We start from the raw sequence: 12,820 nt of genomic DNA on the forward strand, positions 1-12,820 counted from the left end.
GGTGGAATCTCAGGGTTGTTTTGATTTGCATTTACCTGATGACTATGGATGTTGAGAATTTCTTTAAGTGCATCACAGCCATTCAGTATTCCTCAGCTGAGAATTATTTTTTTCACCCGATACGTATTTTAAATATGGTTATTTAATTCTCTATAGTCTAGCTTCCTGAGTTTTTTTGTATATATTAGAAAATATACTTCTATCAGATGAAGAATTGGTTAAGGTGCTCTCCCAATCTGTTGGCTGCCATTTTGTCTTATGAACAGTTTTCTTAGCCTTACAGAAGCTTGCAATTTTATGAGTTCCCAGTTGTCAATTCTTGATCTTATAGCATAAACCATTGGTATTCTGTTCAGGATTTTTTCCCCTGTGCCTATGTGTTCTAAGCTCTTCCCCACTTTCTCTTATAATGGTTTCAGTGTACCTGGCTTTATGTGGAGAGTTTTCATCCACTTGTACTTGTGTTTTGTACAAAAATATAGGAAATGATCAATTTGCATTCTTCATCATGCTGAATTCCAGTTGAAACAACACCTTTTGTTGCAAAGGCTGTCTTTTTCCATTGAATGTTTTTAGCACCTTTGTCAAATATCAAGTGATCAATGGTGTATGGGTTCATTTATGGGTCCTCAGTTCTGTTCCATTGATCTACCTACATATCTCTGTATGAATAATGTGCAGTTTTTATCTTATTTGCTTTGTAATATAGCTTGAGATGAGGGACAGTGATTCTCACAGAACTGTTTTTATTTTTGAGAATAGATTTCTCAAATGGTGTTTTTTTTTTTTTTTTTTTTTTTTTTTTTTTTTTTTTTTTTTTTTTTTTTTGTTATTCCAGATGAATTTGTAAATTGCTCTTTCTAAATCTATGAAGAATTGAGTTGGTATTTTGATGGGGATTGCATTTAATTTGTAGATTGCTTTTGGAAACATGGCCATTTTTACAATATTAATCCTGTCAATTGAGCATGGGAGATCTTTCTATCCTCTGAGGTGTTCTTCAATTTCCTTGTTCAGAGTTTTGAAGTTCTTTTCACAAAATCCTTCAATTGCTTGGTTGGATTCACCCCAAGATATTTTATAGACTTTGTGACTATTGTGAAGGATGTCAATTCCCTAATTTCTTTCTCAACCTGTTTATCAATTGAGTAGAGGAATGAAGTTGATTTGTTTGAGTTAATTCTATATCCAGACACTTTCTGAAGTTGTTTATTAGTTATAAAAATTCTCTGGTAACATTTTTGGGGTCACTGAAGTATACTATCATATCATCAGCAAATAGTGATATTTTAACTTCTTTCTTTCCAATGTGAACCCCTTTGATTTTATTTTATTGTCTAATTGCTCTGGCCAGGACTTCCAGTACTGTATTGAATAGGTAGGGGGACTGTGTGCAGCCTTGTCTAGTCTCAGATTTTAATGGGATTACTTCAAGTTTCTCTCAATTTAGTTTGATATTGGCTACAGGCTTGTTGTATATTACTTTTACTATGTTAAGGTATAGGCCTTGGAATCTTGATCTTTCCAAAACATTTATCATAAAGAGGTGTTGAATTTTTACGAATGCGTTCTCAGCTTCTAGTGAAAGAATCATGTGGAATTTTTTGTTTGTTTGTTTTTGTTTTTGTTTTTTGAGTTTGTTTATATGGAGGACTACATTGATGGATTTCCATATGTTGATCCACCCCTGCATCCCTGGGATAAACCCTACTTGGTAATGGTGGATGACTGTTTTGATGTGTTTTTGGATTCAGGTTTTTAAAATTTTTATTAAGCATTTTTGCATCAACATTCACCTGGTCACTGAGTGCACCACTGTGTCTGTCCTCCAGATACTCTCAGGAGGGAGAGTGCATGCAAGGATTCTCTGGGGTCTCACCATGCTCAGGTGGGTCCTGAGTCTTGATGGTTGTCACCCTGCATATTTTCAAAGGATAAACTATATACATTTAGCAATAGTTCCCAGTCATTTTAGGCTGTGACTCACTTTTTTTCCTATTGAAGGAACCCATGATATTTCAACAAATAAGCTTCATGGATTCTGCAAACAGTGTTTAAGGTGTCAGATTTGGTCAGTTATAAATTGGTGAAGAGAATGAATGAAGTGAAGTGAGTCTTTCTTCTAAGGACTATAGAAATTGCTTCAGCTGGATTTTGTTCTTTGTTCTTTTCATTTTTTCTATTCATTTTACAGAGCACCTTTATACTATTGTTTCCCAAATATTAAGTAAAATACTATCAAAAATCAGTAGAGCTCAGTAACTCATTGGGATTAGTAACAGAATAAAATCAACCATGCCCCAAGCCTATACTGTTCTTCTCCAGTAGATCAAATCTTCATTAGGATCACATTTACCATCTTCCAGAAATACACCTCTCCCAAAGATAGAAATAATCCTTAATTCTCCAGTAAAGATTTTTAAATTGCAGGGCTTTAGTGCTTTCAATGTTTGTGTACACATATGGCTGATGCATTCAATGCTGTTTCATGAAGTGTGGGACATGGGAGCTAAACTTTGGACATTTGAAAAAAGGATGGCCCTACACTTTCATCTGCATGAAGCTCTCTTGCTATGGAGCCAGTAAAGTACCATATTTGAACACAACCATATTTTGATAGACACGCCAGGATACATTAGCAACAAAGCACTTGTCAGTACTGACCTACTGACCTTATTAGTGGCTTGGCACAACATTATCCATCTGGAAGCTGAATTGTGTCTGCCAAATACACAATGGTCAGAGTTTTGGCAGGGTTGAAATTAAGCTGTTATTTCTAATGGAGCCTTGCTAACAGGTTCATTTACCTCCAAGGGGTACTACTTGAATGTCTCAGTAATGTCATGCTTAGTGGGGTGGAAAATACATAGTCTTGGAGCTTTACACACTAGAGTTTGATTTGATTTGATCACTTAATAGTTTGTCAATTACACTGCCACCTTCAGGCCCAGGTTCTGTTAAGGCTACAAAAGGGAGACAATGATCTTTCTCTGACTGAGTTGTTAGAAGCATTAGAAATACACCCTGTGATAGAAGTAAAAAATGTTTACTGAGTTTTCATTGTTGCTCAGCAATATATAAAGTGTTTTTCAAAATCATCTACATTGAGAAAAGACTGCCTTACCTAGATACTATTATTATCTCAGCTGTAAGGATAAAATATAAAGTTGAAGGCAATACAATCACGTACAGTTGCCTGAAACCTAAGAAGTGTCTACCATGTAATTTAGTGTTAGCAGTCACTTCAAATTGTCCATGATTCACAGTGAGGTAAAAGTAACTTCTGTTATCATTGTTAGGGATTATTATCCTCTTTTTTGTGTGAAGAAGGGTTCACAAAAGACATATCCAAATATCACAGAGTAAGAAAAAGCTCCAAAAAATGTGACTAGTTGTTTTTATGTTCTGTAAGATTGTGAACTATTCCTTGTGAGTATAATAGATAAAATTATTAACTAATATACTTGTATATTTAACAGTCTTTAATTGTATGGGACATGCTCTAAGAATGTATTGAAATACTCACTTGAACTCAAAGCAGCTTACCAGTCACCAGGACAAATATTTTGTATGTTAGATGCCTATCGATTTCTTATAATTAAATGATGATCTATTAAGAGTATATGCTTAAAGAAAAAACAAACTTCTTGAGCCATAATAAGAGGATAAAGCACATTTTCCACACATATTTATTTTGTTTGATGTATATGTCATTTTTGTCTACATGAGAAATTGACTGCTTAGATTTGTTCTTTTAGAGTTCCAATATGATGCATGAATATTAGTTAATATCTGATGTCACAGTTCTCAGATGATTATGAGTTTGAGGCTATCCTGAGCTATGCAGAGAGATGATCTCCAAAACAAAACAAAAACATATTGCAAAGGGATTATACTTTGAACAAATTAAGGTAAGGAGGCAGCAAGAATGAAAGAATAATGGAGCATACTTTATAAGATGGAGAAAAAAGTGCAACAGATATCAAGAGACTAGGTGACCACTGTTATTTCTGTACAAGATCAAGTCTTATGTTCATGACTCTTATTTTTATTAAGCCCATAAAGACTATGTATACATATATATGTGTATATATATATGTATATATATGTGTGTGTGTGTGTGTGTGTATGTGTGTGTATATATTAATATATATTAATATTAATACATATATATTAATATTAGTGAACAAGCAGTATGTCAAATGTTAAATTAAGCTGTTTTCCTGGTGTATGGGATATTTGGAATAATAATTCCTGTTGATGCTGAACTGTGATGAAAAGTCATTGCTGGCTAGTGATGCTAGGAATGTGGTAGGTGTGTCTAGGCAGTGTAATTTTGTAGATGTTGTAGTGTGAGTTAAATAAAAATGCTTCTTACAGGCTTATATATCTTAATGCCAAGCCATCAAGGCAAGGCACTACATGAGAAGAATGAGGAGGGGTGACCTTGTTTGTGTATGTATGCCCCCAGAAAATGTGTCCCTTGAATTGGGCTTTGAGGTTTCAGAATCTCAAGTTACGCCCAAAAGTTTGCTTTTGCTCTTGTTCTTCCTGCTGCCTTCATGTTCATATGTAGAACACTCAGCCCCTTCTTGAGCACCAAGTCTACCTAGATGTTGGCATGCTTCCAACTTTGCTAATGGTGTACTAATAATGTACTAAAACTGTAATGATTTAAGCAAGCCCCAATTAAATGACATCCTTTATAAGAGATACCATGACTGCCATGTCTCTTTACAGCAACAAAACACTGATTAGTACATCTGGCATAGATAGGAAGTGCTAAAAGATAGTGGGAACCATCATTGGGCAGGGATGCATTGTGAGGGGTTTGATATAATTATTGACAATTCAAACAATGCCTAAATAATTTGATAGCATTATTAACACATGATAGAAATAGTGTTGCCCAGTTAAAGGAAGTAGTTTATTGGCAGATATAGCCTTTGACTTCTCTGATTTGTCATAGTTCCTCTCTTTTTTTAAAATGACTCAAGTCATCATGCTAATAACTGCATAAAATTGCATTGATGAGCCCTGTTTTTTTTTCTCATAACTTATCACATTATTTGTATATCATCAGTGGTTGTACACTTCTTACATTTTTATATTCAGATACTCATGTAATCTTACTATAAATAATGAATTATATTTTACTGTAATTTGCTGTTAATATGTTTACAAAATATAAAATCAATTATATATTCATTGTCATGCAACATTTTCTTTCTCTTCAATTTATCTTTTCAGTATTATTATTTGACAATAAATATATGTCTTCAACTGACTAAATACTTTTAGGTTAATGAAAGAAACAGCAAAAGGTAAGAGTATAAATTTACATTAATTTGAGCTTTGTCTTAAAGAATGCTTGTGAATAAATTAGACGGAGAAACAAATTAATGGCAGCAACAAAAATACCAGCAAAATATACAGTAATTCTTTGCTCACCTAAACAAGAAGAGATGCCATCCAAACACATTTAAATGTTAATTCTCATGCAAAATTCTCTGTGATTGTTCATAACTAAGTACATACATATATAGCTAAGGATATATATCTTAGATAATCCAGCATACAATATTATAATAATGACAGGATCAGTGGTAAAAATAAATTAAAGACATTGTCTAGTGTCTGAGCAAATACTTCAACTCAAGTATTATTAATATAGAAAGTGTAGTTACTTTGACAGCTTGCAAAATCCACTATATGATATATAATATGAACATTATAGTTAATAAAATAGATTCAAGTGGAAACAGCTTGAATTCATTTTCAGATATAAAATATAATAGACACTTATTCTTAAATGTCCAACGATGTTCATTTAAGTTTGCAACAATATGACCAACATGGTTTACTCAGCTGTAATCCTGAAAAGTATAAGAGAGTATTCTCCACTGAAGTTCCCATGTTAAGTTTGATGGTTACAACATTATCAACCAACCAAACATTCCAGAGCTCCCTGGAACTAAGATACCAAGCAATTATTACACATGGAGAGAGCCATGACTCTAGTTCCATATGTAGTAGAGGATGGAATTGTCTGACATCAATGGGAGGAAAGGCCTTTGGTCCAATAAAGGCTTGTTTTCCAAGAGTAGGGAAATTCCAAGGAACTGAGGTGGGAGTGGGTGACTGGAAGTGGAAGCCTCTTCATGGAAGCCAGAAAAGGGGAAGGGGATAAAAGTGGAGAGAAAGAGATTAACATTTGGGATGTAAATACAGATAATATCAAATATAAATGAAAAAAATATTCTCTATCAAAGGTGGATTTATTTCAATCTTGGGATAGTGTCTTGTCGTGTAGCCTAGGTAAATTCCAACCACCCAATATATCTCTATAAATATTTCTTGTCCTTGGGCACAAAACATGTGTCATCATTTCTAGAAGTCAATGGGCATTTTTAATACACACTGTAGTCATAGGATTGAAGCATTTATTTCATGTTGTCTATGGATGTTAAGACTCCCCTGTGGAAAAAAAAATCGGAGAGAGAAGAACCAGGAGATGTTGACAAACAAGCACACACTGTTTAATGCACTGCAAAGGGGTTGTTCTTGGTTGTTGCTAACAGAAATTGCACATAATGCAATGTCTCTGAGATTTGATGTTTAATTAAAATCTGTTTTTCCAATAGAGTATAAAATGAGCTTTATGCTCACATAAGAATGTGAAATAATAAGTAATCATCTAAGAAATTGAATTTTCCATGGAGAAATTGAAATGGTCTTTAAGTCATAATATAGACTGTAGGTCTAGATCAAATTAGAGTGAAGCAGTTTATTTCTTTTTTTTTCAGTCTTGTTTTTTGTCTCATCATTTTTCAGTGAATCCTCACATTCCAGAAAAGGAAGAGGATTAGTTCAAATTCCAAGGTTATTTGTGGCCAGAAAACTGTTTTACACTCTTTCTAAATAATTTCTGAACCACATACCATTAAGCATGTCAAGGTCATGCTTTACTTTCACATGTCCAGAACATGGTCATACTTTAATCCTTCGATGTAGTCTTTCCCTGCAGATTTTAATAATTATTTCAGTGTGTGCTCTGCCAGTGTGTTCTTAATGAGAATTTCATGCCCTCTTGTCTTGACAATATTAGCAACATGAAAAGAGGACTACCTAATTCTTCTCTTTCCTTTTAATACAGTGAAGGCAGTTTTATCACTAGGGAAAGATGGCCCTCTAAAGAAAAATGGGGCACTTCCCTGGAATATGGTAAAATCAATCTTAGACAGAAAGAGAACAATATTTGGAACTGTAAAGTATCTACAAAATCAATTGTTCTTGACATGTAACTCTAAGTATATAATTTGCTTTATGTGCCACATCCAACATATTCTAATTGCCAAGTAAATTATCATAGTTTATCATTCTGCTCTCTACAAGTCACCAATATTGTATGGTCTGTCTTTTGAATCATTTCCTCAATTATTTCTCACAGAACAATTATCTATACCCTGGCTTAACTGAATAATATTTAAATTTATTGTTCATAATATCCATCTATTTTTTTTCTAAAATTTGAATATATGCAGAGCAATGAAAGATAATTTATCCCACTCTAAAACTGCTTTTGAATTTAAAAGGTAAGAAAGTATTGGAGTTTTTTAAATTTTATCTAGGAATGGATTATGTCAATGTACATAACAACTAGCTCAACTTTTCTATAACTGAAGGGTTAATCCATATATTCATATGGACTATAATTCCCAATGTTATAGAATTCAGAAGTAGACTGTTCAGGCAAGCAATTACATTATGGGTGCTTGATGGTTATACATGAGCTATTTGGTCTTTGTTAAAAATGTTGAAAGAAAATACTTTATGATTCATGCGGTGAGCACAACAAATAACTTTCTTTTAAAAAATCAACAGTTATTATGAATGAATTTGAAAATTGATCTTTCCAACTGTATGAAGAACAAAAACATTTACTCAACAAAACTAGAAAATCTAGATTAAAAGAACAATTGTCTAGACAGATACCAAGGACCAAAGTTAAATTAGGATCAGATAAACCATCTGAACAGGCCGATAATCCCTAAATAAATAGGAGCAGTCCTCAAAAAACCTCCCAACCCCCCAAAAATAAAGAAGCCCAGCAACTGATGGGTTTAGTACAGAATTCTGTCAGACCTTTCTAGATGACTTAATACCAATACTCTCCTAACTATGCCACAAAATAAAAACAGAAAAAAAAGAAAAAAACTACCCAACTCATTCTTTGAAGCCACAAGTATGTTCTTTCCTAAACCATACAAAAACCATAAAAAGAAGTAGAACTTTAGACAATTACCCTCATGAACATTGATGCAAAAATACTTAATAAAATTTGTGCAAACTGAATTTAAGAAAACATCCAAACAATCATTCCACATGATCAAGTAGGTTTCATTCCAGGGATGCAAAGATGGTTCAATATATGGAAATCCATCAATGTCATCTACTATATAAACAAACTCAAAAAAAAAAGAAAATCACATGACCATCATTGTAGATGCTAAAAAAGCATTTGACAAAATTTGACATCTTTTCAGGTTAACAGTCTTGGAAAGATCAGATATTTATGGCTCATATTTAAACATAAAAGCAATATGCAGTAAGCAAGTAGCAAACATCAAAGTAAATGGTGAGAAATTTGAAGCAATTGCACTACAATAAGGAAATATACAAGGCTGTCCATTCTTTCCCTACCTATTCAGTATAGTATTGGAAATACAAGCTTGAGCAACAAAACAACAAAAAGAGGTCAAAGGGAAAAAAATTGGAATGGAAAAGTCAAAATTTCACTATTTGCAGATGATATGATAGTATAATAATTGACCCTAAAATTATCACCTGGAAACGTTTACAGCTGAAAAAAAAAAAAAAAAAAAAAACCTTCAGCAAAGTGGCTGGATATAAAATTAACTCAAACAAATCAGTAGCAGGAAAGGGCAACAACATTTCTTTGATATCTGTTAACAAACATCGACTCAATTCCCCAATAAAAAGATATAGGCTGTCAGACTGAATACATAAAGAAAACTCAGCATTTTGCTGCATACAGGAAACTCATCACAGAGACAAAGACAGACACTATCTCAGATTAAAGGCTGGGAACAAAAACTTACAAGCATATGGGCCCAAGAAGCAACCTGGAGTGGCCATTCTAATATAGAATAAAGTAGATTTTCAACAAAGAGATAATAAAAAAAGATATGGAAGGACACTTTTTACTCATTACAGGGGAAATCTGTCAGGAGGAACTCTCAATCCATAACATATATGGTCCAAATACAAGAGCACCCATATTCATAAAAGAAACCCTACTAAAGCTCAAAAAAATGCATTGTGCACCACACAATAATAGTGGGAGACCTCAATACTCCACTCTCACCAATGGACAGATCATGGAAACAGAAAGTGAACAAGGACACAGCAAAACTAGCAGAGGTTATGAACCAACTGGAATTAATAAATATCTACAGAACGTATCATCCTAAAACAAAGGAATATATCTTCTTCTCAGCAACTCACTGCACCTTCTCAAAAATTGACCACACAATTGGACACAAAACAAACCTCAGTCGATACAAGAAGATTGAAATACTCCCATGCATCTCTTAAGATCACCATGGTCTAAGGCTGGTCTTTAATAAAAACAAAGACAACAAAAAGCCCATATGCACATGGAAACTAAACAATGCTCTATTAAACAATAGCAGGGTCAAAGAAGAAATAAAGAAAGAAATTAAGGATTTTCTAGAATTTAATGGAACAAAAACTCAACATATCCAAACCTATGGGATGTCAGGATAGCAGTACTGAGAGGAAAACTCATAGATTTGAGTGTTTAAAAAAAAACAAAAACAAAACAAAAAAAAAAAAAAAAAAACTGGAGGGAACATACACTAGCAACTTGAAAGCACAGTTGAAAGCTCTAGAACAAAAGAAAGCAGATACAACCAAGAGGATTAGATAGCAAGAAATAATCAAACTTAAGGCAAAAATAGACCAAAGAGAAACAAAAAGAACCATTCAAAGAATCAACAAAACCAAGAGCTTTGAGAACATTTCCAAGATTGATAAACCCTTAGCCAGACTAACTAGAGGGCAAAGAGAGAGTTTCTAAATTAACAAAATCTGAAATGAAAGTGGAGACATAATAAGAGAAACTGAGGAAATCCAAGCAATCATCAGATCCTACTATAAAAGCCTATACGCAACAAAACTGGAAAGTCTCAAAGAAATAGATGAATTCCTAGACAGATACCAGATACTGAAGTTAAACCAGGACCAGGTAAGCCATCTAAATAATTCCATAACACCTAAAGAAATAGAAGCAGTCATCAAAATCCTCCCAACCAAAAAAAAAAAAAAAAAACCTCAGGTCCAGATGGATTCAGTGCAGAATTTTATCAGACATTTATTGACAACCTAGTACCAATACTCTCCAAATTATTCCAGGAAATAGAATCAGATGGAACACTACATAACTAATTTTTTGAGGCAAAAATAACCCTCGTTCCTAAATTACACAAAGACCCTACAAGGAAAGAGAACTTCAGAGCAATCTCACTTATGAACATTGATAGAAAATACTCAACAAAATCATTGTGAACTTAATCTAAGAACACATCAAAACAACCATTCACCATGATCCAATAGGCTTTATCCCTGGGATGCAGGGATGGTTTAATATACGGAAATCCATCAGTGTAATTCACCATATAAACAAACTCAACAAAAAAAAAACACATGCATCTCACTGGATGCTGAGAGGGCATTTGACAAAATTCAACACCACTTCATGTTAGGTCTTGGAAAGAACAGAAATCCAAGGCCCTTACCTAAACATTATAAAAGCAATATACAGCAAACCAAGAGCCAACATCAAACTTAATGGTGGGAAATTAGAAACAATGCCACTAAAATTGGGGACTCAGCAAGACTTCCCACTCCCCTCCCCCTACCTATTCAACATAGTACTAGAAGTCCTAGGCAGAACAATTAGAGAGCAAAAGGAAATCAAAGGGATACAAATAGGAAAGGAAGAAGTAAAAATATCACTATTTGCAGATGACATGATAGTGTACTTAAGCAACCCCACAAATTCCACCATAGAACTCCTACAGCTGTTAAACAAGTTCAGCAAAGTGGCTGGATACAAAATTAACTAAAACAAATCAGTAGCCTTCCTATACTCAAAGGACAAACATGTGGAGAAAGAAATTAGGGAAAAGGTACCCTTTACAATTGTCACAAAAACTATGAAATACCTTGGTGTGACTCTAACTAAGCAAGTGTAGGACCTGTATGACAAAAACTTCAAACCTCTAAAGAAAGAAATTGAGGAGGATCTCAGAAAATGGAAAGATCTCCCATGCTCTTGGATTGGAAAAATCAACATCTTAAAAATGGCCATTCTACCAAAAGCAATCTACAGATTCAATGCAATCCCCATCAAAATTGCAACCCAGTTCTTCAAGGAATTGGAAAGATCAATGTGCAATTTAATATGGAACAACAAAAGACCTAGAATAGCGAAATCCATCCTCCACAACAAAAAAAAAAAAAAAAAAAAAAAAATCTGCTGGAATCACTATCCCTGACCTCAAGTTATATTAAAAGGCAATTGTGCTGAAAACTCCATGGTACTGGTACAGAAATAGGCACTTGGATCAATGGAATAGAATAGAAGATCCAGAAATGAGCCCTCATTTATATGGTCACCTCATTTTTGAAAAAGGATCAGTAAACATTCAATGGAAAAAGGACAGCCTATTCAACAAATGGTGCAGGTCCAACTGGCACTCAGCATGCAAAAGAATGAAAATAGACCCTTTCTTATCTCATTGTACAAAGCTCAAGTGTAAGTGGATCAAAGGTCTCCACATTAAACCAGATACACTGAAACTATTAGATGAGCAAGTAGGGAAAACCTTAGAACACATAGGCACAAGAGAAAATTTCCTGAACAAAACACCAATGGCTCAAGCTCTAAGGTCAAAGATTAACAAATGGGACTTAATGAGATTGCAAAGTTTCTGTAAGGCTAAGGACATTGTCAAGAAAACAAAATGGCAACCAACAGAATGGGAAAAGATCTTTACCAACACCACATCAGATAGAGGCCTAATATCCAAGGTATACAAGGAACTCAAAAAGCTAGACACCAGAGAATCAAATAACCCTGTTAAAAAATGGGGTACAGAGCTAAACAAAACTTTTTCAGTTGAGGAACACCAAGTGGCAGAGAAACATCTAAGGAAGTGCTCGACATTCTTAGCCATCAGGGAAATGCAAATCAAAACAACCCTGAGATTCCACCTCACACCAGTCAGATTGGCCAAGATCCAAAACTCAGAGGACAGCAGATGCTGGCAATGTTGCGGAGAAAGAGGAACACTTCTCCACTGTTGGTGGGTTTGCAAGCTAATACAACCACTCTGGAAATCAGTCTGGCGATACCTCAGAAAATTGGATATAGTACTACCTGAAGACCCAGCTATTCCACTTCTGGGCATATACCCCAGAGACACATTAATACACCACAAACATATATGCACCAAAATGTTCATAGTGGCTCTATTTATAATAGCCAGAAGCTGGAAGAAACCCAGATGTCCTTCAGAAGATGAATGGATACAAAAATTGTGGTACATATACACAATGGAATACTACTCAGCCATCAGAAACAATGACTTAATCAAATTCTTATGAAAATGGCTGCATCTAGAGAATATCATCCTGAGTCAGATAACCCAGTCACAAAAGAACAGACATAATATGCAGTCACTGATAGTGGAATGCTAACCCCAGAGGCTTG

The sequence above is a fragment of the Micromys minutus genome (assembly GCF_963924665.1).
Source record: "Micromys minutus genome assembly, chromosome: 24".
NCBI lineage: Eukaryota > Metazoa > Chordata > Mammalia > Rodentia > Muridae > Micromys > Micromys minutus.